At 48.2% G+C, this 25,802-nt stretch overlaps 1 long non-coding RNA gene across 1 annotated transcript; it reads right to left on the reverse strand.

Annotated features, from left to right (window-relative positions):
• Positions 1 to 15,787: 15,787 nt before the first annotated feature.
• LOC119349247 lies at positions 15,788 to 25,501 on the reverse strand. The gene is made up of 4 exons (XR_005169300.1): positions 25,363 to 25,501; positions 25,241 to 25,281; positions 24,756 to 25,077; positions 15,788 to 16,125 (listed from the first exon to the last, which is right to left on the reverse strand). It is a non-coding gene; the product is annotated as an uncharacterized LOC119349247 (long non-coding RNA).
• Between the last annotated feature and the right edge of the window lie 301 nt (positions 25,502 to 25,802).

The raw sequence follows: 25,802 nt of genomic DNA on the forward strand, positions 1-25,802 counted from the left end.
GTGTCAACTTGTGTGTTTAGAGGTGCCCCTGCCTCCGTATATAAAGGAGGAGAGGAGGGAAGGCTGGCCGGCCAAAGAGGGAGGCGCAGGAGAGTCCTACTCCCTCTGGGAGTAGGATTCCTCCCCCCAATCCTAGTCCAACTAGGATTCCTCGGAGGGGAAGGGAGAGAGGGGGGCCGGCCACCTTCTCCTAGTCCTCATAGGACTAGGGGAGGGGAAAGAGGCGCAGCCACCTTGGGCTGCCCCTTTCTCCTTTCCACTAAGGCCCATGATGGCCCATATGGCTCCCGGGGGGTTCCGGTAACCTCCCGGTAACCCGGTAAAATCCCGATTTCACCCGGAACACTTCCGATGTCCAAACATAGGCTTCCAATATATCAATCTTTACGTCTCGACCATTTCGAGACTCCTCGTCATGTCCGTGATCACATCCGGGACTCCGAACAACCTTCGGTACATCAAAATGCATAAACTCATAATATAACTGTCATCGTAACCTTAAGCGTGCGGACCCTACGGGTTCGAGAACAATGTAGACATGACCGAGACATGTCTCTGGTCAATAACCAATAGCGGGACCTGGATGCCCATATTGGCTCCTACATATTCTACGAAGATCTTTATCGGTCAGACCGCATAACAACATACGTTGTTCCCTTTGTCATCGGTATGTTACTTGCCCGAGATTCGATCGTCGGTATCCAATACCTAGTTTAATCTCGTTAACGGCAAGTCTCTTTACTCGTTCCGTAATACATCATCTCACAACTAACATATTAGTTGTAATGCTTGCAAGGCTTATGTGATGTGTATTACCGAGAGGGCCCAGAGATACCTCTCCGACAATCGGAGTGACAAATCCTAATCTCGAAATACGCCAACCCAACATCGACCATTGGAGACACCTGTAGTACTCCTTTATAATCACCCAGTTACGTTGTGACGTTTGGTAGTACCCAAAGTGTTCCTCCGGTAAACGGGAGTTGCATAATCTCATAGTCGTAGGAACATGTATAAGTCATGAAGAAAGCAATAGCAACATACTAAACGATCAGGTGCTAAGCTAATGGAATGGGTCATGTCAATCAGATCATTCTACTAATGATGTGACCTCGTTAATCAAATAACAACTCATTGTTCATGGTTAGGAAACATAACCATCTTTGATTAACGAGCTAGTCAAGTAGAGGCATACTAGTGACACTCTGTTTGTCTATGTATTCACACATGTATTATGTTTCCGGAAAATACAATTCTAGCATGAATAATAAACATTTATCATGATTATAAGGAAATAAATAATAACTTTATTATTGCCTCTAGGGCATATTTCCTTCAGTCTCGCACTTGCACTAGAGTCAATAATCTAGATTACACTGTAATGAATCTAACACCCATGGAGCTTTGGTGCTGATCATGTTTTGCTCGTGGAAGAGGCTTAGTCAACGGGTCTGCAATATTCAGATCCGTATGTATCTTGCAAATCTCTATGTCTCCCACCTGGACTAGATCCCGGATGGAGTTGAAGCGTCTCTTGATGTGTTTGGTCCTTTTGTGAAATCTGGATTCCTTTGCCAAGGCAATTGCACCAGTATTGTCACAAAAGATTTTCATTGGACCCGATGCACTAGGTATGACACCTAGATCGGATATGAACTCCTTCATCCAGACTCCTTCATTTGCTGCTTCCGAAGCAGCTATGTGTTCCGCTTCACATGTAGATCCCGCTACGACGCTTTGTTTAGAACTGCACCAACTGACAGCTCCACCGTTTAATGTAAACACGTATCCGGTTTGCGATTTAGAATCGTCCGGATCAGTGTTAAAGCTTGCATCAACGTAACCTTTTACGATGAGCTCTTTGTCACTTCCATATACGAGAAACATATCCTTAGTCCTTTTCAGGTATTTCAGGATGTTCTTGACCGCTGTCCAGTGATCCATTCCTGGATTACTTTGGTACCTCCCTGCTAAACTTATAGCAAGGCACACATCAGGTCTGGTACACAGCATTGCATACATGATAGAGCCTATGGCTGATGCATAGGGAACATCTTTCATATTCTCTCTATCTTCTGCAGTGGTCGGGCATTGAGTCTTACTCAATTTCACACCTTGTAACACAGGCAAGAACCCTTTCTTTGCTTGATCCATTTTGAATTTCTTCAAAAATTTTGTCAAGGTATGTGCTTTGTGAAAGTCCAATTAAGCGTCTTGATCTGTCTCTATAGATCTTAATGCCTAATATGTAAGCAGCTTCACCGAGGTCTTTCATTGAAAAACTTTTATTCAAGTATCCCTTTATGCTATCCAGAAATTCTATATCATTTCCAATCAGTAATATGTCATCCACATATAATATCAGAAATGCTACAGAGCTCCCACTCACTTTCTTGTAAATACAGGCTTCTCCAAAAGTCTGTATAAAACCAAATGCTTTGATCACACTATCAAAACGTTTATTCCAACTCCGAGAGGCTTGCACCAGTCCATAAATGGATCGCTGGAGCTTGCACACTTTGTTAGCTCCCTTTGGATCGACAAAACCTTCTGGTTGCATCATATACAACTCTTCTTCCAGGAATCCATTCAGGAATGCAGTTTTGACATCCATTTTCCAAATTTCATAATCATAAAATGCGGCAATTGCTAACATGATTCGGACGGACTTAAGCATCGCTACGGGTGAGAAGGTCTCATCGTAGTCAATTCCTTGAACTTGCCGAAAACCTTTTGCGACAAGTCGAGCTTTGTAGACAGTAACATTACCATCAGCGTCAGTCTTCTTTTTAAAGATCCATTTATTCTCAATCGCTTGCCGATCATCGGGCAAGTCAACCAAAGTCCATACTTTGTTCTCATACATGGATCCCATCTCAGATTTCATGGCTTCTAGCCACTTTGCGGAATCTGGGCTCACCATCGCTTCTTCATAGTTCGTAGGTTCATCATGATCTAGTAGCATGACCTCCAGAACAGGATTACCGTACCACTCTGGTGCGGATCTTACTCTGGTTGATCTACGAAGTTCAGTAGTATCTTGATCTGAAGTTTCATGATCATTATCATTGGCTTCCTCACTAACTGGTGTAGGTGTCACTGAAACAGTTTTCTGTGATGAACTACTTTCCAGTAAGGGAGCAGGTACAGTTACCTCGTCAAGTTCTACTTTCCTCCCACTCACTTCTTTCGAGAGACACTCCTTCTCTAGAAATGATCCATTCTTAGCAACAAATGTTTTGCCTTCGGATCTGTGATAGAAGGTGTACCCAACAGTTTCCTTTGGGTATCCTATGAATACACATTTCTCCGATTTGGGTTCGAGCTTATCAGGTTGAAGCTTTTTCACATAAGCATCGCAGCCCCAAACTTTAAGAAACGACAACTTCGGTTTCTTGCCAAACCATAGTTCATAAGGCGTCGTCTCAACGGATTTTGATGGTGCCCTATTTAACGTGAATGCGGCCGTCTCTAAAGCATATCCCCAAAATGATAGCGGTAAATCTGTAAGAGACATCATAGATCGCACCATATCTAGTAAAGTACGATTACGACGTTCGGACACACCATTACGCTGTGGTGTTCCGGGGGGCGTGAGTTGCGAAACTATTCCACAGTTTTTCAAATGTACACCAAACTCGTAACTCAAATATTCTCCTCCACGATCAGATTGTAGAAACTTTATTTTCTTGTTACGATGATTTTCAACTTCACTCTGAAATTCTTTGAACTTTTCAAATGTTTCAGACTTATGCTTCATTAAGTAGATATATCCATATCTGCTCAAATCATCTGTGAAGGTGAGAAAATAACGATATCCGCCACGAGCCTCAATATTCATCGAACCACATACATCGGTATGTATGATTTCCAACAAATCTGTTGCTCTCTCCATAGTACCGGAGAACGGTGTTTTAGTCATCTTGCCCATGAGGCACGGTTCGCAAGTACCAAGTGATTCATAATCAAGTGGTTCCAAAAGTCCATTGGTATGGAGTTTCTTCATGCGTTTTACACCGATATGACCTAAACGACAGTGCCACAAATAAGTTGCACTTTCATTATCAACTCTGTATCTTTTGGTTTCAACATTATGAATATGTGTATTACTACTATCGAGATTTAGTAAGAATAGACCACTCTTCAAGGGTGCATGACCATAAAAGATATTACTCATATAAATAGAACAACCATTATTCTCTGATTTAAATGAATAACCGTCTCGCATTAAACAAGATCCAGATATAATGTTCATGCTCAACGCTGGCACCAAATAACAATTATTTAGGTCTAATATTAATCCCGAAGGTAGATGTAGAGGTAGCGTGCCGACCGCGATCACATCGACTTTGGAACCGTTTCCCACGCGCATCGTCACCTCGTCCTTTGCCAGTGCCCGCTTATTCTGTAGTCCCTGTTTCGAGTTGCAAATATTAGCAACAGAACCAGTATCAAATACCCAGGTGCTACTGCGAGCATTGATAAGGTACACATCAATAACATGTATATCACATATACCTTTGTTCACCTTGCCATCCTTCTTATCCGCCAAATACTTGGGGCAGTTCCGCTTCCAGTGACCAGTCTGCTTGCAGTAGAAGCACTCAGTTTCAGGCTTAGGTCTAGACTTGGGTTTCTTCTCTTGAGCAGCAACTTGCTTGCCGTTCTTTTTGAAGTTCCCCTTTTTCTTCCCTTTGCCCTTTTTCTTGAAACTAGTGGTCTTGTTAACCATCAACACTTGATGCTCCTTCTTGATTTCTACCTCCGCAGCTTTTAGCATTGCGAAGAGCTCGGGAATAGTCTTGTTCATCCCTTGCATATTATAGTTCATCACGAAGCTCTTGTAGCTTGGTGGCAGTGATTGGAGAATTCTGTCAATGACGCAATCATCTGGAAGATTAACTCCCAATTGAATCAAGTGATTATTATACCCAGACATTTTGAGTATATGCTCACTAACAGAACTGTTCTCTTCCATCTTGCAGCTATAGAACTTATTGGGGACTTCATATCTCTCAATCCGGGCATTTGCTTGAAATATTAACTTCAACTCCTGGAACATCTCATATGCTCCATGACGTTCAAAACGTCGTTGAAGTCCCGATTCTAAGCCGTAAAGCATGGCACACTGAACTATCGAGTAGTCATCAGCTTTGCTCTGCCAGACGTTCATAACATCTGGCGTTGCTCCAGCAGCAGGCCTGGCACCTAGCGGTGCTTCCAGGACGTAATTCTTTTGTGCAGCAATGAGGATAATCCTCAAGTTACGGACCCAGTCCGTGTAATTGCTACCATCATCTTTCAACTTTGCTTTCTCAAGGAACGCATTAAAATTTAACGGAACAACAGCACGAGCCATCTATCTACAATCAACATAAACAAGCAAGATACTATCAGGGACTAAGTTCATGATAAATTTTAAGTTCAATTAATCATATTATTAAAGAACTCCCACTTAGATAGACATCCCTCTAATCCTCTAAGTGATCACGTGATCCAAATCAACTAAACCATGTCCGATCATCACGTGAGATGGAGTAGTTTCATCGGTGAACATCATTATGTTGATCATATCTACTATATGATTCACGCTCGACCTTTCGGTCTCCGTGTTCCGAGGCCATATCTGCATATGCTAGGCTCGTCAAGTTTAACCTGAGTATTCTGCGTGCGTAACTGTTTTGCACCCGTTGTATTTGAACGTAGAGCCTATCACACCCGATCATCACGTGGTGTCTCAGCACGAAGAACTTTTGCAACGGTGCATACTCAGGGAGAACACTTCTTGATAATTTAGTGAGAGATCATCTTATAATGCTACCGTCAATCAAAGCAAGATAAGATGCATAAAAAGATAAACATCACATGCAATCAATATAAGTGATATGATATGGCCATCATTATCTTGTGCTTGTGATCTCCATCTCCGAAGCACCGTCATGATCACCATCGTCACCGGCGCGACACCTTGATCTCCATCGTAGCATCGTTGTCGTCTCGCCAATCTTATGCTTCCACGACTATCACTACCGTTTAGTAATAAAGTAAAGCATTACATCGCGATTGCATTGCATACAATAAAGCGACAACCATATGGCTCCTGGCAGTTGCCGATAACTTGGTTACAAAACATGATCATCTCATACAATAAAATTCAGCATCATGCCTTGACCATATCACATCACAACATGCCCTGCAAAAACAAGTTAGACGTCCTCTACTTTGTTGTTGCATGTTTTACGTGGCTGCTACGGGCTTAAGTAAGAACCAATCTCACCTACGCATCAAAACCACAACGATAGTTTGTCAAATAGACTCCGTTTTAACCTTCGCAAGGACCGGGCGTAGCCATACTTGGTTCAACTAAAGTTGGAGAGGCAGTCGCCCGCAAGCCATCTCTGTGCAAAGCACGTCGAGGGAACCGGTCTCGCGTAAGCGTACGCGTAAGGTTGGTCCGGGTCGTCTCGTCCAACAATACCGCTGAACCAAAATATGACATGCTGGTAGGCAGTATGACTTGTATCGTCCACAACTCACTTGTGTTCTACTCGTGCATATAACATCAACATCATTAACCTAGGCTCGGATGCCACTGTTGGGTTTCGTAGTAATTTCAAAAATTTTCCTACGCGCACACAGGATCATGTGATGCATAGCAACGAGGGGAGAGTGTTGTCTACGTACCCAACGCAGACCGACTGCGGAAGCGATGACATGACGTAGAGGAAGTAGTCGTACGTCTTCACGATCCAACCGATCAAGCACCGAAACTACGGCACCTCCGAGTTCGAGCACACGTTCAGCCCGATGACGATCCCCGGACTCCGATCCAGCAAAGTGTCGGGGAAGAGTTTCGTCAGCACGACGGCGTGGTGACGATCTTGATGAACTACAGCAGCAGGGCTTCGCCTAAACTCCGCTACAGTATTATCGAGGAATATGGTGGCAGGGGGCACCGCACACGGCTAAGGAATCGATCACGTGGATCAACTTGTGTCAACTTGTGTGTTTAGAGGTGCCCCTGCCTCCGTATATAAAGGAGGAGAGGAGGGAAGGCTGGCCGGCCAAAGAGGGAGGCGCAGGAGAGTCCTACTCCCTCTGGGAGTAGGATTCCTCCCCCCAATCCTAGTCCAACTAGGATTCCTCGGAGGGGAAGGGAGAGAGGGGGGCCGGCCACCTTCTCCTAGTCCTAATAGGACTAGGGGAGGGGAAAGAGGCGCAGCCACCTTGGGCTGCCCCTTTCTCCTTTCCACTAAGGCCCATGATGGCCCATATGGCTCCCGGGGGGTTCCGGTAACCTCCCGGTAACTCGGTAAAATCCCGATTTCACCCGGAACACTTCCGATGTCCAAACATAGGCTTCCAATATATCAATCTTTACGTCTCGACCATTTCGAGACTCCTCGTCATGTCCGTGATCACATCCGGGACTCCGAACAACCTTCGGTACATCAAAATGCATAAACTCATAATATAACTGTCATCGTAACCTTAAGCGTGCGGACCCTACGGGTTCGAGAACAATGTAGACATGACCGAGACATGTCTCTGGTCAATAAACAATAGCGGGACCTGGATGCCCATATTGGCTCCTACATATTCTACGAAGATCTTTATCGGTCAGACCGCATAACAACATACGTTGTTCCCTTTGTCATCGGTATGTTACTTGCCCGAGATTCGATCGTCGGTATCCAATACCTAGTTCAATCTCGTTAACGGCAAGTCTCTTTACTCGTTCCATAATACATCATCTCACAACTAACATATTAGTTGTAATGCTTGCAAGGCTTATGTGATGTGTATTACCGAGAGGGCCCAGAGATACCTCTCCGACAATCGGAGTGACAAATCCTAATCTCGAAATACGCCAACCCAACATCGACCATTGGAGACACCTGTAGTACTCCTTTATAATCACCCATTTACTTTGTGACGTTTGGTAGTACCCAAAGTGTTCCTCCGGTAAACGGGAGTTGCATAATCTCATAGTCGTAGGAACATGTATAAGTCATGAAGAAAGCAATAGCAACATACTAAACGATCAGGTGCTAAGCTAATGGAATGGGTCATGTCAATCAGATCATTCTACTAATGATGTGACCTCGTTAATCAAATAACAACTCATTGTTCATGGTTAGGAAACATAACCATCTTTGATTAACGAGCTAGTCAAGTAGAGGCATACTAGTGACACTCTGTTTGTCTATGTATTCACACATGTATTATGTTTCCGGAAAATACAATTCTAGCATGAATAATAAACATTTATCATGATTATAAGGAAATAAATAATAACTTTATTATTGCCTCTAGGGCATATTTCCTTCAATGATTACATGGGATTAAGTAGCCGGACTAACCCAGCCCCAACGCACCCACTAACCACTACGTTGCATCCACTCCATATAATTCTGCATGCAACACACAGGGCCACGCCACTAACGGCTTGACTCACTAATCACTCCAGCACACACGCGTACAGGCTTGAGTCACCTCCAAGTTTGCAACAGACACGAGCTTACCCATGACACACTTGACGCACGCCACAACTGATTGTGTCCGCTTCTTGCTCCACCGTTGATCTGCCGCCGAACTTGGATGTTGTGACTCTACGAAGCTGTACCAATTTTGCTAACCAACACATCCATGCAGGAGACTACCTACACATCACTAGCTTGTACACACACGTCATCTCATCTCTACGTGAGTGTATGGCCGCAGCCTAATGGTTGAGCATGTCTACATGCATGTCACTACCGTGATGAAAAACCAAAACAACAAGGTTAACTCTAACACCGACCCATATGTGCCGGCGTGGCTGGCTGGCCGCCTAATATTTACATTGATTTGCATTCAAACATATTGTCAAATAAGATAGTTTTATCGAATAAAAATATTATAGTTTTATAAGACGGATACAAATAAAAATGTTTCACATAGTTTTGCAAACGAATAAGAAGATACATCTATTGGTTGCCAACATGAGCCCACATATACTAAACCAAATCATTTTGCAGCTACACGTGAGTTTTCCAATCACACATGTCTTCATGAAATTGGGTGAACTATTCAAATGTTGCCGCTACTCCATGCTCAGGCACAACATTCTCATCCTAAAACTGAAACCCTTGATCGTACAGATGTTTCGGGCGCTCGTTTTCTACGATCATATTGTGCATGATCACACAAATAGTCATCACCTCCCATAGTTTCTGCGTGCTCCAGGTATTAGCAGGATACCGAACGATGCCCCATCGAGATTGCAAAACACCAAAGGCACGCTCGACATCCTTCCTGGCACTCTCTTGCTCTTGGGCAAAAAATTTCCTCTTCTCTTCGACAGGGTTAGGTATTGTCTTGACAATAGTGGTCCACTGAGGATAGATACCGTCACCCAGATAGTATCCTTTGTCGTAGTTGTGTCCGTTGACAGTAAAGTTCACCAGTGGGCTGTTGCCTTCGGCAAACCTAGCAAACACCGGCGAGTGCTGAAGCACGTTGTTATCATTGTCTGATCCAGCCATGCCAAAGAAAGAGTGCCAGATCCAGAGATCTTGAGACACCACGGCCTTTAATATGACAGTGCAAGCCCTGACATGTCCCTTATACTACCCTTGCAAGCAGAAGGACAATTCTTCCACTCCCAGTGCATGCAGTCTATGCTGCCAAGCATCCCTGGGAAGCCCCTTCTGGCATTTATCGCAAACAAACGGGTTGTATCTTCAGCTGCCGGCTCTCTCAAGTACTCAGGGCCAAACACAACAATAATAGCCTTGCAGAACTTATACAGGGACTCTAGGCATGTAGAATCACTCAAACGGACGTACTCGTCAATGAGATCACCGAGCACTCCGTATGCAAGCATTCGGATGGCGGCAGTGCATTTCTGATAAGAGGAGAAACCGATCTTGCCGACGGCATCCTCTTTGCACTTGAAATAGTCATCATAGCCGACCACCCCCTCTCTAATACGGTTGAAAAGATGCCTACTCATATGGAAACGGTGGTGAAATTTTTGATGTTTGAACAACGGGTTTGTTGTATCAAAGTAGTCCTTCCAAAGAAGGAAATGCCCGCTCTCTCAGTTGCGATTCAACGCCGGAAGGTGGCCCAGAATGGAGCCACGAAGTAACGGCCACTGACTGTTGAGGTGGTGATGACCAACACGGCATCCAATATCTCCTCGTTGTCGGACGACGAATTGTCGGAGTCGCAGAGGAAATTGTGGAAAAAGAACTCGTCGGCGAAGTCCATTTTCGTACCTTGGCAAACTGCCGAACAACTTGCGAGCGTCGAAGAAGGAAACGGCCAGCGAGGGGAGTCGCGGCGCGCACAGACCAGCTAGTTGCCCTGCCGGTGTCCGACGAGTGTGCCGGTGAGGATCTGCCCGGTGCGGCGAGGCGGCCTCTTGGTCGCGGGCGGCTGTGCGGTTGGAGGAGCGGCGGTGGGAAGCAGTTTGCTCCCCGGCGGCAAGACGGCGGTGGCTAGCGACAGGGGGAGTGAGCGGCGTTGTTGGGCGGATGTGAAGGTGGCGGCAGCTGGCATAGTCGCCGGCAAAAAAGGGCGGCAGCGTCGGCGACGAAGGAGGCGGACGAGGGTTGCTGTTGGCTGGATGGTGGGGGAGGCCAATGAGCCACCGACCAGCGGGCCCGGGGAGAGAAAAAGGCGAGCATGCGCATGTCCATCGCATGTCCGCGTCGACGCAAATACAACTCAAAAATGGACCAGGAATAGATCACCCGTGAAAGAAAATCGAAAGCGTGTCCGTTTGGGTCGGCGCGTTGGACCAATTTTTGTGTCCGCGCCGATCAAAACTGACGACCGTGGACCAAATGAGTCACTCCATTGGAGTTGTCTAACCGCTACACTTCGCATTGATCATTTGACTAGAAATTCTCGGCCGTGTCAGACGATTTCCGGCGCAGCCCAATACCGAAATGGACGACGCCGCGGCCACGGAAGGAGAGGAAACGGTGAATGCTGAGGATGCAGAGCGTGGGACCGGCCACCGGAGCTAGAGAAGGTGGGCCGGGGCGATGTGGCGTGTGCAGTACACATGTGGCCCGGGCCGGGGGGTGGCCTGCTGGGGCGTACGGTGCGGCTACGCTGGCTCAACGACGACTGCCAGGGAGACTCATGCGCCACCCATGCATGCTCTTCTGTCGCCGGGACGCACGTGTGCGAGATATCAAGCTCACAGCTTTCGGAAAGGCATGGAGTGCTCAGTGTAGGCATGACTAGTGTTCCTCCGCCCGGCATCGCAGGGTGATCTGATCGGTACGGCACACATCTTAGGCCAACTCCACCGCGCGACCCCAAATAGACATTCGGATTGATCGGATTTTGTTTTTTTGGGCATCGATGGGTTCGCTCGTGTCTGGTTTTGTCCGATGGATCGTGCGTGCGCCCACCGCGCGGCCGCATTCTAAATCATGTCCGGGATGGACGTGAATAAAAAAATTAAAAAAATAGAATGAAATAACTAAAAAAGTAAATAAACGCATTTAAAAAAATAAAACATATATAGGGGTCGGCAACAAAACGGTCCAGTTTCCACGGCCACTTAAAAGGCCCAGTTTCATAATTAATATATAAAAACAAAATAAAAAAACGCCTTCCGTGTGCTCCTGCCGCGCCCGTCGGTGTCGTGGCCGTCGCCGTCTTCACTGGCCGCCGGTGTCGTCGTCGTCGCTGACGAGGTCGACGTAGGCCGGCGGCGTCCACAGGTGGGCCGGCGATGCGTGGTAGACGGGGGCGGGCTGGACGGCCGGAGGTGCCTGCACCACCTCCTCCCGTGGCGATGCCTCCCGCTCCGGTGACCGCGACGGAGTGGGGCACCAGTTCACGCCTACGCCGGTGGCCATCTCCGGAGCAATGCAGGACCAGCCCCACCCCTGGCCCAGCAGCTGCTGGAACGCGGCCACTGGCTCCTCCTCCTCGGGGATGGCTACCTCGCCGGCAGCGGATCGGGCCGTCATCTCCTCGAGGCCCTCCCATTGCCGCTCATCGTGCGTGTACATGGAGTCCTCCATGACATGCACCATGAGACGGGCCTCCTCCTCGTCCGTCATGCGAGGAGGTGGTGGTGGCGATGGAGACGGCGAAGGCAACGGCGTGGGCGTGATGCCGCGCACCCGCCTACGCCCGCGCTCCTGGGGAGCAGGCGCTGCGCGCTCCTGTCGTGGCCGCCGCGGCCCCGTCGAGGTGCCGGCGAAGAAGGACGCGCGCCTGGTGTCGTGCTCCTCACGAAACCAGGTGTCCCAGAGCCCGGAGTCGGGGGCGTACCTGGGGTCGTAGAAGAGGTCGTCGGGGAGGAGGAGGCGGCGGCGCTCGATCTGCTTCTCGCGCGCACGGTCGCTCGTCGGGACCGGCGGGATCGGGACCCGGTCGGCGAAGAGATGCCAGTTATTGAAGAGATGGACGTCGCTCCAGGGGAGCGACGTCCTCGTATCCCAATAACGGCGGCACACCGACGAGTAGACGTAATGCCGGTCGCGGTCGCCGGCGGACGCGGGTGCGATGGAGAAGGCGGGCGGCGCGGGGGCCCGGCGTGGTGGCGATGGTGAGCCACGGCGGCGTCCCGACGAGGAACCAGCCTCGCGGTCGTGCTTGCCTTTGCGGCCGGAGTTTCAGAGGCCCATTGCTGCGGGCGGCCGACCGGCGAGGTGTTGGCTAGGGTTTGGGATGGGGGCTGTCGGGTTTCGAGGAGGCCGCGGGATGGCGTGGGGCAGTGTGGACGACGACCCGTCCACGCTTCCCACTTAAAGAAGGACGATGACCGTTCGACGTGCGGATGACAGATGGGGCTGCCCGCTGGTGTGCATTGATGTGGCCGGATGGGAGGTAGGTGGCGCTTGCCACGCGGCCTCGACACGGACGAGGCGCACGTCCGTTTGGTGTCCGTTGCGACCCAAACCAGGCGCAAGTTTGCGCTCAAAATGTGTCATCCCGGACACAAAACGAACAAGATGGATCCGGACCATAGCGCTGGGCCGTCTCTTTTGTTCGTTTTACTCCAAACGAATGGGATCGGACAGAATAGGGTGGCGCGGTGGAGTTGGCCTTATCGCTCGCGTCCCACTTCGCTATGTTCTTCCGGCAGGAACGCGTGCAGGTACTAGTAACACTACTTGTCACGCCACTGCGTACGCGGCTTCATTCTATAGTGATGTGAGGGGCATGCATGCTTAACTATTTGTAATTTGTCGATCTGACTCATGACAACACTGAAATCACAAGCTTAAGAGCATCTGAAGCCGGACTTTGACAAATCCCCTTAAACCCCCGCGGACGCGTCCGGACACGTTCGCGGGCACTGACCGGGCAACCTTTAAATGATGCGATGAACATCTACATATCGTATATTTTGATCTTCAAATTCATGTAATTTATGCACGTCGATCATACAATACAAACTGTCCAAGTGCTAAAGTTTGAAACAAAGCAAAGCAAATTATAATTCAACAAACCGGACATGGCAGAATGAAATCAATGTCCGAGCATGACGGATGGCCTCGGATCACTGGCTCGGCGCCTGCTTCGAGCGGAATGCGTCCTGCTCCAGGCGGAATGTGTCCTGCTCGTCCTGCTTCACCTGCATCCGGGCTGGATGACATCTCCGACGATGGATCGGGACCGGAGGTAAGGATTAGGACCAAGGGTGGAGGCCGGCGAGGGTCCAGACGTGGGAATGATCGGAGGGCGACGGGAGGAGGAAGATTTAGATGTATTTGATGCAATTTGGAGTGGGTCGGGTTGTCAGGTCCGACATGTCGGGTGTGCCCTGGCGCGCGTCCCGTATCTGCCCCATATTTGGGCTGGACATGAGGGTGTCGGTTAGCCCGGGCGTTTGAGGGTCGTTTGAGAACGTCCGTCTCAGTCAAAAAGTTATGACCGGACAATGACCGGACGACCTGTCTGGGTGTTTGAGACGGGTTTAAAAAGTTCGGTTGTAGATGCTCTATCAAACCAGTCTGAACAAGCATGCACGCTATAACTTGCTAGCACATGCATCACAAGAACGTGATGCATTTCGTACTTCTGCTTCACTGTCACTTTTTTTTCTTTTCTTTTTGAGATGGCTACGTTACTTAGTACAACGTGTCAACTCCACACATCTACACAACTTACATCATTACTGAGTGGTATAGTGCGCTCCGATGCACCCCATCGTACTTGAGTTCGTCACTGTATTAGATTTTTTTAGGGAAGTCAGTGTATTAGATGGCCCTGGACTGGTTGCATTAATGCACATGAATGATTGTGTTTTCACCTCCGCGCTTGTGTGTTCTTATCATCGTGTAGACCACAAGTGCCGAGTGGGTTGTGGATATGACCAAGAGGCCTATTTGATGCCGAATGTGTTGTATTTGAGGGGAAACACCCATGACGGGGCGGCCATTAACGTCCCACTTTTTTTTCCTGAAAAATATTTTGATATGCATGCTAAAACATACTCCCTCCGATTTATAATATAAAAACGTTTTTGAGACCAAAATGTTCTTATATTATGGGATGGAGGGAGTATTTAGGAAATATATATAAAAGAATACATAGAAACATACATGTAAAGATATTCATCTCATATAAAAAATATTTTTCATATATTTCAAATAAATAATTATGTATTTGAAAATTGATCATCACTAATTTTAAAATAGCCGTCATGTATTTAAAAATGATTGTTATGTGTTGAAAAATGTTTGTCATGTAAAAACTATCATCATGTGCCTAAATAATGATCATCGTGTATTAAAATGTTCGTGTGTTTAAAAAATGTTGACTGTGTATGTTTATTCATGTAAAAATAGACAACAATAACTGAAAGAAAAAGCTCAAATTATTTATTTTTTATGAAAACCAAAATAAATCAAGGCTTGGAAAAATTATATAAAATGAAGGGGGAAAACAGGTCAAAAAACAACACACAAAAAAAACTGGTTGAAATGGGATGGCCCTAAAAATACACTCCATGTGTGTTTGATCAACTATGTGAAATAGGATTTTCCGGGTAAGAGCCTCCTACCATGAATAATAAATAATTAATATAACGTCATCAAATTTATGTGGACTTCTTTTTAGGATAAATTTATTTGAAGTTGGAAACAGGCTATCGGCTATCGTATGTATTCCCCTTTCTTATTTTTATTTTTGTGAAGAAACTGTTTGTGTGAGCTGGATAGTGTCATCGTGGTATGCAGCGAGTTGTGACTCTTGGTACCTATCCCGCAGGCCCCAAGAACCAACATGCAAGCCCAGATGACAATGGCATAGTGCAGCCCGCAACACAATCTCAAAGGGAAGATGTGACATGATACCAACCATCACATGATACCATGTTTCAAAACTCACATTTTATGTTTCAAAAAGTTCCAAACAAATTCATCAATATGCACAAGACATGTTCCTACAATCTAAAATTTTCAAATCCAAATTCCAAATATACATGGAGAAACAAAAAAGACAAATCTACATATCCATACTGACATTTTTGTAGGGCCAGTAGATATATATCTTGTGAACATTCACAATTTTTCTTAGATTTTTTTGAAATGTGTAGATTTGATTTTTGTGACATGGTACCATATGATAGTTGGTCTCACACGATACTTTCCCCAACCTCAAGGCTCGCCCATGGCCTCCACGTTGGCCTGGACAGTCGGCCATAAACTTTGACGTGAAACCGTCGTTCATGCATGGGCGCATGCGGTACACACTCAAAATTGCGCCAACTAATTAGTAGACCATGCAAAATATAGTCATATATATATATGAGGAAGTGGAAGTGGAGGGGTAAAGTTGAAAAGAAAACTACAAAAAACATTGCGCGCAAGTATTGAGGAAAAATCTGGAAGAAGCTATATGCCAACTAAAAATTTATCGGAGGGAGTACATGCACACATGCTTCATAACCGAATGGCATCATCATAATTGGAGGGAGTGTTGCAGCTTAATTTGTGAATGAGTAGAAAGTGACCAATGGCATGATGGATCAGCTAGCAATGCATCAGACGTACGGATGCCATTGGTTGGGCACCTCCCATTATTTTAACAGTGCAAAGAGTTGTGCACCACATCAGGTACTTCGCCACTCTCATAAATTGGACTCCTACATCATGATACCTGGTAAATATATGATTTAGTACCAGAAAAACATAATCAGCATCTCGTTCATATTGATGGGGCATTAAAAATGTATCTACAAATCAGTCATTTGGAGTTTAGCCGAAACAAACCCAAGAAGAACACTGATGCATTTAGGTTTCAGCCGGAACAAACCTTGGAAGAAGTGTCTCCCACGAGATAGAAAATCATACATTATAGGTAAAACAAAATCAGAAAGGCAATCAAAGTTTAAATCTTTCGTCATGGCCTATGACGTGTCTCATTTTGGCTCCACCATCCCAATCAATGTCAAGAAAAGGAAAGTGCATGGAACACGCGAGTGATCACTCGAACAACTATTATCCAGATTAGGAGATTCAGGGTCTAAAATTTTGGCGCAGGATTCGACCGCCAACAGATCACCAATAGTTTGGCTGCATATTGAATAGGAGGAGCCGATGGCGAGCCAGAAAATCATAACCCAACCAAATAGACATCCTCACCGCGGTCAATGCCAAATATTTGGCCGGGTGGATTATTGTGGGTGCGATCCAAACAGCCCCTCATAGCCATCAAGCCTGAAGACAACAATCCAAACAACCCCTCAAAACCATGAAGCTTGAAGACTGTTGTGCATCCACATTCCCCTCCCCTTCACTATTGGAATGGAGACAAATGTGACCCTTGTAAATTCAGTGGGACATGGTATTGAGGTGCGGTCCAAGAGGCAACTAGAGAGATGGAGTAGGAGGACAAAGAATTCACGGGACCTCTCAAACCTCCCTCAAATCCGGGGGACAACTGAGGTTTAGAGTGTTTAAACTAGATGGAAAAGTGGATGACTGGTTTTCTTAGATAAACACTTTTGAAAAAAGTGGGAGGTTAGATATGCTCACGGTGCTACACATAAGATGTAGAGTCACCTGGTACTGCAGTTTTTTTTACTTCTGAGAATCCTCTTTGTAACTCCGCCTATGTTGTCTCAACATAGCCGGTCCCAAGCCCGGGTAAAGGAGGAGGGTTGTGATAGGCTTGGCGAGCCAACGTAAAAACTCAGCCACTCTTATGGAGATGAAACCCAAAAGATTTTCGTTGGGGCGTAACCCTCTCAGCGACGCGCCACATCGGAACCCGGGTGTGGTGGAAAATGGGCAAGGGTCGGGCCGTCACCCCCCAAGTGGCGCGCCGTATCTTGATCCGGATACGGTGGCAAGTGAGCGAGGATCGGGTCGTCGCATCCTTAGTGGCGCGCTACATCGGCACCCGGATGTAGTGGAAAATGAGCAAGGGTCTTCGCATTTGACTCGACAAGTGCGAAGGGTAAGGAAGCTAGCCGAGCCTAGGAGGATTCGCTTAGGTAGCTGGAACGTAGGGTCTCTGACAGGGAAGCTTCGGGAGCTAGTTGATGCAGCAGTGAGGAGAGGTGTTGATATCCTTTGCGTCCAAGAAACCAAATGGAGAGGACAGAAGGCGAAGGAGGTGGAGGATACCGGCTTCAAGCTGTGGTACACGGGGACGGCTGCAAACAGAAATGGCGTAGGCATCTTGATCAACAAGAGCCTCAAGTATAGAGTGGTAGACGTCAGGAGACGTGGGGACCGGATTATCCTGGTCAAGCTGGTAGCTGAGGACTTGGTTCTCAATGTTATCAGCGCATATGCTCCGCAAGTAGGCCACAATGAGAACACCAAGAGGGAGTTCTGGGAAGGCTTGGAAGACATGGTTAGGAGTGTACCGATTGGTGAGAAGCTCTTCATAGGAGGAGACCTCAATGGCCACGTGGGTACATCTAACACAGGTTTTGAAGGGGCGTATGGGGGCTTTGGCTATGGCATCAGGAATCAAGAAGGAGAAGATGTCTTAAGCTTTGCTCTAGCCTACAACATGAGTGTAGCTAACACCCTCTTTAGAAAGAGAGAATCACATCTGGTGACTTTTAGTAGTGGCCAACACTCTAGCCAGATTGATTTCATCCTCTCGAGAAGAGAAGATAGGCGTGCGTGCCTAGACTGTAAGGTGATACCTGGGGAGAGTGTTGTACCCCAGCATAAGCTGGTGGTTGCTGACTTCCGCTTTCGGATTCGTGTCCAGCGGGATAAGCGTGCCAAGGTCGCTAGAACGAAGTGGTGGAAGCTCAAGGGGGAGGTAGCTCAGGTGTTCAAGGAGAGGGTATTTAAGGAGGGCCCTTGGGAGGAAGGAGGGGATGCGGACAATGTGTGGATGAAGATGGCGACTTGCATTCGTAAGGTGGCCTCGGAGGAGTTTGGAGTGTCCAGGGGAAGGAGAAGCGAAGATAAGGATACCTGGTGGTGGAATGATGATGTCCAGAAGGCGCTTAAAGAGAAGAAAGATTGCTTCAGACGCCTATACCTGGATAGGAGTGCAGACAATATAGAGAAGTACAAGATGGCGAAGAAGGCCGCAAAGCGAGCTGTTGGTGAAGCAAGGGGTCGGGCATATGAGGACCTCTACCAACGGTTAGGCACTAAGGAAGGTGAAAGGGACATCTATAAGATGGCTAAGATCCGGGAGAGGAAGACGAGGGATATTGGCCAAGTCAAATGCATCAAGGACGGAGCAGGCCAAATCTTGGTGAAGGACGAAGAGATTAAGCATAGATGGCGGGAGTACTTCGACAAGCTGTTCAATGGGGGGAATGAGAGTTCTACCATTGAACTGAATGACTCCTTTGATGAGACCAGCATGCGTTTTGTGCGGCGCATCCAGGAGTCTGAGGTGAAGGAGGCTTTAAAAAGGATGAAAGGAGGCAAGGCGATGGGCCCTGATTGTATCCCCATTGAGGTGTGGAAAGGTCTCGGGGACATAGCGATAGTATGGCTAACCAAGCTTTTCAACCTCATTTTTCGGGCAAACAAGATGCCAGAAGAATGGAGACGGAGTATATTAGTACCAATCTTCAAGAACAAGGGGGATGTTCAGAGTTGTACTAATTACCGTGAAATTAAGCTGATGAGCCATACAATGAAGCTATGGGAGAGAGTCATTGAGCACCGCTTAAGAAGAATGACAAGCGTGACCAAAAATCAGTTTGGTTTCATGCCTGGGAGGTCGACCATGGAAGCCATTTTCTTGGTACGACAACTTATGAAGAGATATAGGGAGCATAAGAAGGACTTGCATATGGTGTTCATTGACTTGGAGAAGGCCTATGATAAGATACCGCGGAATGTCATGTGGTGGGCCTTGGAGAAACACAAAGTCCCAGCAAAGTACATTACCCTCATCAAGGACATGTACAATAATGTTGTGACAAGTGTTCGAACAAGTGATGTCGACACCGATGACTTCCCGATTAAGATAGGACTGCACCAGGGGTCAGCTTTGAGCCCTTATCTTTTTGCATTGGTGATGGATGAGGTCACAAGGGGTATACAAGGAGATATCCCATGGTGTATGCTCTTTGCGGATGATGTGGTGCTAGTTGACGATAGTCGGACGGGGGTAAATAGGAAGTTAGAGTTATGGAGACAAACCTTGGAATCGAAAGGGTTTAGGCTTAGTAGAACTAAAACCGAGTACATGATGTGCGGTTTCAGTACTACTAGCTGTGAGGAGGAGGAGGTTAGCCTTGATGGCCAGGTGGTACCTCGGAAGGACATCTTTCGGTATTTGGGGTCAATGTTGCAGGAGGATGGGGGTATTGATGAAGATGTGAACCATCGAATCAAAGCCGGATGGATGAAGTGGCGCCAAGCTTCTGGCATTCTCTGTGACAAGAGAGTGCCACAAAAGCTAAAAGGCAAGTTCTACAGGACGGCGGTTCGACCCGCAATGTTGTATGGCGCGGAGTGTTGGCCGACTAAAAGGCGACATGTTCAACAGTTAGGTGTGGCGGAGATGCGTATGTTGAGATGGATGTGTGGCCACACGAGGAAGGATCGAGTCCGGAATGATGATATACGAGATAGAGTTGGGGTAGCACCAATTGAGGAGAAGCTTGTCCAACATCGTTTGAGATGGTTTGGGCATATTCAGCGCAGGCCTCTAGAAGCTCCAGTGCATAGCGGACGGCTAAAGCGTGCGAAGAATGTCAAGAGAGGGCGGGGTCGACCGATTTTGACATGGGAGGAGTCCGTTAAGAGAGACCTGAAGGATTGGAGTATCGACAAAGAGCTAGCTATGGACAGGGGTGCGTGGAAGCTTGCTATCCATGTGCGAGAGCCATGAGTTGGTTGCGAGATCTTATGGGTTTCACCTCTAGCCTACCCCAACTTGTTTGGGACTAAAGGCTTTGTTGTTTGTTGTTGTTGTTGTTGAGAATCCTCTTTGTCTTATTATTAAAACAGTGCTAATTAGTTTGATCTCTCGCCTTCAGGTTTCTTCCCCCAGTCTTTCCATACGTCGATATTTTCATCTCCATGCCCTCTTTGGTTTGGAATAATGTAACTAAATCGGTACTTCCCTATCCTTGTCCTACTCGAAACGTTGTCCTACATTGTTCAATCAAATCTTACCAAGACTATGTCATGCATTAACTATATCAAATCTTACCAAACCTCAAGTAAATCAAAACTTTCATTGCATTCCTCTACTTATACCCAAACTAAATCAAAATTTAACAAAACCTTACCTAAATCAAATCCTTCCTTGTCTTCCTCTACCCATACTAAAATCAAATTAAAAAAATCTTGAATGTGATGGGTGTAAGGTATATGTTGGACATGATTAGTGTTGAACCACTATAAAATGTATGCCCTTGTTGCAATGCATGGGACTTTGGCTAGCAAGTATTTACACATCAGTCCCCGTGGAATCAGCAATTGCCCATGGAGACGTCAACAACCCCGCTGACACAGACACCGCTAAAATATGTATATGCGCCGTTGCAACATACAGTTACAATTAGTGACCCAACATTTCTTGGTTGACGGCGTCGCTATTGGTGTCCTAAGCAAGGAAGTTTCAGTTATGCTCCGATTAATTAATAAATTAGATGTCCTAAAAGCAATGAAGTGTCGGGGCGGACATAGCCAATGGATCTCAGGTCTGATTGCACCAAATTGATTTTTTTTAAAGGAGTCAAATTTTTCGAAACTTTTTGAAATCAAACGTGATCAGGGATTATAGTCATGTGAAAAGTTTCGTGAAGGAATAGATACGACTGACTGCAGGGCCAAGAAAATAAATTTAAGATTGCAAAATGTGTGGATAGTAACTTTCATATAATGTCGATTTCGTTTTTCCGCACAATCGAGAGTCATTCCTCCGCAGAACTTTTCACACAAGCATTACGCTAGACCATGTTTGTTATTACAAATTAAGTTTCACAATTTTGACTATTTTTTATTGTTCTAAAATTGTTTTTCCATTTCAGATGCATTGTCCCCATGCTCCCAAGATGCGCGTGGAGTATCGTCGTAAATATTTGCATGTCGCACGGCCGCAACGAATCGGTGGACGCACGTACGGTGCAGCCATGCGTGCTGTCCGGATGGATGCTCAACGACGGCGCGCGCACGACCGCAGGGGAGGCGCATGCATGCTCTGCTGTTGCCTGGACGCCGTACGTGCGCGACATGTCAACTGTCGGCAATGCATGAGCGCGTGGTTTTCCCAGCCAGCATCCCGGCCGGCCGGCGGTCGACATGCGCGCCGGAGCTAGTTACGCAGCAGCACGTCACCACGTACGCGACGTCATCCGATTGTCCCCTGTCGGAGTGACGCCAGCCGGCGACCATCCCCGGCCGGCCGGATCGGGATCGAAGCGATGGACAAGCATTACATGCATGACAGCCGTATGAGCAGTGCGAGACGTGCAACGGCATACTGCTATATGTGTTCCTCGAAGACAAGGAGCCTGTCATCTACTAGCATGAATAAGCTTTTTTTTTTTTGCTGCACGGTACACATTGCATATATATCACTAACTTTTCCGATGGACAACGTGGGCTCATGGGCACATGTCAACGTGGTGGTAATAATTAGTGCGGCAGGGGGAGACACTGCGAGTGAGTGACGCCAGCCAGCCGGCCATCTCCGGCTGACCGGATCGACAGGCATTACATGCACGGCGAGAACTTGGCCGGTAAGCAGCCGTACGAGCACGAAACGTGCAACGACATAGGTGTCCCTCCAAGACAAGGACCGCCGGCCTGTCATCTAGCTCCGGCCACATGCAGCTCAAGTAGGATTTGCTTTTCCCTACGCGGAACCACATGTGAGGGTCAAACTATATCTCTATTCGATCCAATGGATATTCTATTCTGGATGGACTCGTTTTCCTTTTCTTCAGAAGAATATTCTCGACGGGCTCATGTCAACGTGTTGCGGGATGTATGTGAACACTGAACCAGCAGTGTGAACATGCATGCATACATACGTACGGCTCAGCTTTGTGGTGCATGTTATCACAACAACGCCACTCATGCACCGATCTTCGTTTTTCTATTAAGAAGCCATCCGACATTTTTACAATGTTTAGACATAAGAATAATTAAAACACCCCCAGCAAACGTTGAGAAATGGTGAGGTTCTCTTCTTGTAGGCGTCGTTTGGGAGCCTGGTATTTATTGAATGGGTGGTTCGTGTGTGGAGGCGGTGGTGCTCATGGCAATGTTGTGGTGCATCACTGGTGGTCTTCAGTGTCTCTTCTTTCTTGATCGTTACATTTCCTATAGCGGTTCTTGCCAAGAGCATCTCCAGCCGCGTTCTCAACAAGCCTCCCAGTTTTCCTTTTTGTCACCGGCGTAAAAAATTCGGCCCAGCCGCGTCCCCAGAAACCCAATTTTTCGCCGGCTTGAGCCGATTTTGGCGTCGGTGGCCCCAGGCCAAACCCGGCGCGCTGGGGTCGCCGGGGAACATATTTTGGCACGAACAGGAATGGGCCTGCCGAGTCAGCGACTCGCCTCCTTCGTCGTCCTCATTGCCTCGGTTCCCGCACCGGTCAGCCTTCCATTGATGCCCCACGGGCGGCGCAGTGAAGGCGCTGAGACGCGCGTCCCGCCCGCTCCCGCCACGCGGCACCTAGCGGGCAGCCTCTCGCCGCGCATCCTCGTCTATAAAAGCCAACCTCCCCGCCGGTGAACGCCACAACTCGCCATTGATGCCCCTCTCGCCATAACTCACCCCCTCTCGGCACCGAAGCCCTTTCCCCCGCTCTTCCCCGCCGACGAGCAATGGCCGGGCATTACCCAGGCAATGCCGCGGCGGCGAATGGCTTCGGCCGACGCCATCTACGGGAGGACGAGGCGCGCCTCCTCTACGAGGCCGACTACCCAACGCCCCCTGACATGCGGGTGCCAGGCACCTGGAGGCTCAGCGCCGGCAGGGTCTCGATGCCACCCGCGCCCATCAGAGCGGCCCGGCGCGCCGAAATCGCCCGCATCCGGGCTTCGCTGCCGAATCCGCAGCGGAACCAGCCGAGGTTCGCCCCCGACAACAACCCGCTGTGGACGTCGTACTTCAAGCGGCGGCATGCGGAGCAGGTCGCCGCCACCAACGGCGTCGAGCCCCGTGGCCGGCTCAACTCCGACGGACGGCGCTGATGGTGGGGCGTCCCAGGCTGCATCTTCGAGGCCGTCCTCGAGCACATCGTGGCCAGCAAGACGCCGCGCCTGGAGTACCCTGCGCCCCTTCCTTCTCTCGCCCCTGTGACAGCTCCTGGACGCCGCGGCGAATGGTGACGTCGATGTCGACGTCGTCAGGCTCCGACTCTCTGTCATCAACGAGGACGGCCGCCCCTCGCCTCGTTCCTACCGCCTCGTCCGGCCGAAGAACGAGCCGGGTTTGCTCCCCGTGAAGAAGGAGCACCAGGACATGGCCGCCGCCGACGAAACCATCCTCAAGTGGGCGAAGGAGGAGTACGTCCGTGAGTAGATGGAGCGCCAACGCCGGGCCTTCGAGGAAATCGTCGCTAGATGGCGCGGACGTGAGGAGAGCGGCGTGGTCGTCCTCGACAGCAACGACGAGGATGTGCCCGGGTAGTCCAACCCCCCGCGCCTTGCCGACGCCGGCCAGGGGTGCAGCAGGGACGGCGGCAGCACCCGCACGACGACAACGACGGCGGCGGCGGCGACTACTCCCGGTTCTACAGGCTCCTCGGCATGTAGTAGGTGGGGCGGCGGCGGTGGCTACGCGTAGTCGTTTTTAGTTTGTGTTTTTAAGTTTTTTTGTAGAATATCAATGAAATCGTCTAGTTTGGACGTGCTTTGGCGATTTTGGACGTGTTTTTGGCCGATTCCATGTTTCAAAAAACAGCGTCTGGGGGCGATGGCTGGGAACCAGACCGGCCCGACGCCGAGATTTATCGTCAGTTAACCCCCAGGTGGCGATATTTCAAGTGCCCGCGGGGCCAAACGGCTGGAGATGTTCTAAGCTATAGATAAATTGGTATCAAGACAAGCAGGGCCGTCTCTAGGAATTCGGGGGCCCGGGGCGAAAGGTGAAATGTGGCCCTAAATTTTGAAAATTCCATATAACTAAAACATACTCTCATTTAGCAGTGCGGTGTAATATATTTTGAAATTTATCCGAAATTGATCCTACTAGTAAAGGTGATACAATACAAGTAATAAAAACTAACCCATGTTGTACCCAAAAACAAAACAAAAGTCATAATTCAAACAATGCATGCATGAGTTAGAAGCTTATCATTTATTATGATATAAGAAAATAAAATTGGATTGTACCTTGAAATTTGAATGAGAAACTGTGTTGAAATTTTAGATGACCGAGTAGCTATCTTCAAAAATAGTTCTTGCAATCAAGGTGAAGTGCCTGTTCGGCAAGCCTCCGCTCCGCAGCTCAGCTCCTGGAGCGGCTCGAGGAGCTGCGGAGTGGCACCGAACGCGCTGGCTCCATGCCTCTCTCAGAGTGGAGCGGAGCGGCTTGTAGGCCACTTTTTCAGAGTTGCAAAAGTGCCGCTCCGTGTGCTCCGCTTTTGGATGGAGCTGGGAGTTGAAAAGCGGGGAGTGGACGTCTGCCGAACAGGGCCGAAGTTTGAACTTTTGACTGTGAAGCATAAAAGAACTTGTTATTTATCAATCAGGCCGAAGTACAATAGCTAATGCTCAGCTTATTAATTATCAATGTGATCATTTTCTCTACCGAAATTTGAGGACAAATAGCATATCTGCATATGTACGATTGTTAGTGGGACTCAAAGGGTGCACACCTTGATTTTTGGATCAGAAGATGCAGAGTTGTTTCCATTTTCTATATCCAAAAATCAAAATTCAAAACCCTATCTGAAGCAAATCGAGTCAGATCTGAAACAATTAGGCCTCGGGCACTCACGTGGGGATGCTTGAGGGAATTAGCCCACTAGCATGCACCATCCATGGCGTCCGGCGACGGCCAGTGAGATAGGAGGAGAACTAGACGAGGACGGCGACGGGAGGGCGAGCAGCACGAGCGCTCAGATCTGTGGACGGAAGGCGAGGCGGCTGCGAGTACTGCGAGATGGGCATGTACCACGAGAAGACGAGAAGCAGGCGATCGCGGGCTACTAGGCCTTTTACGTTTCCAGTGATTTGGGGGCCCCAAAATATCGGGGGCCCTGTGCGGTCGGCCAACTTGGCTCTGCCTTATCGACGGGCCTGAAGACAAGGTCCTCTTTTCAATGGAGGCGGAAACTCCTTTCCCCTATCTTGGTTGGCATTTCGCGGAGAAGTAATTGTCATCGCGCCTTCGTCAATTCTGCTCGGCGGACCGTTTATCTGGTTATCCCCTTTGAG

This window comes from Triticum dicoccoides, chromosome 1A (genome assembly GCF_002162155.2).
Source record: "Triticum dicoccoides isolate Atlit2015 ecotype Zavitan chromosome 1A, WEW_v2.0, whole genome shotgun sequence".
NCBI classification, from domain to species: Eukaryota; Viridiplantae; Streptophyta; class Magnoliopsida; order Poales; family Poaceae; genus Triticum; species Triticum dicoccoides.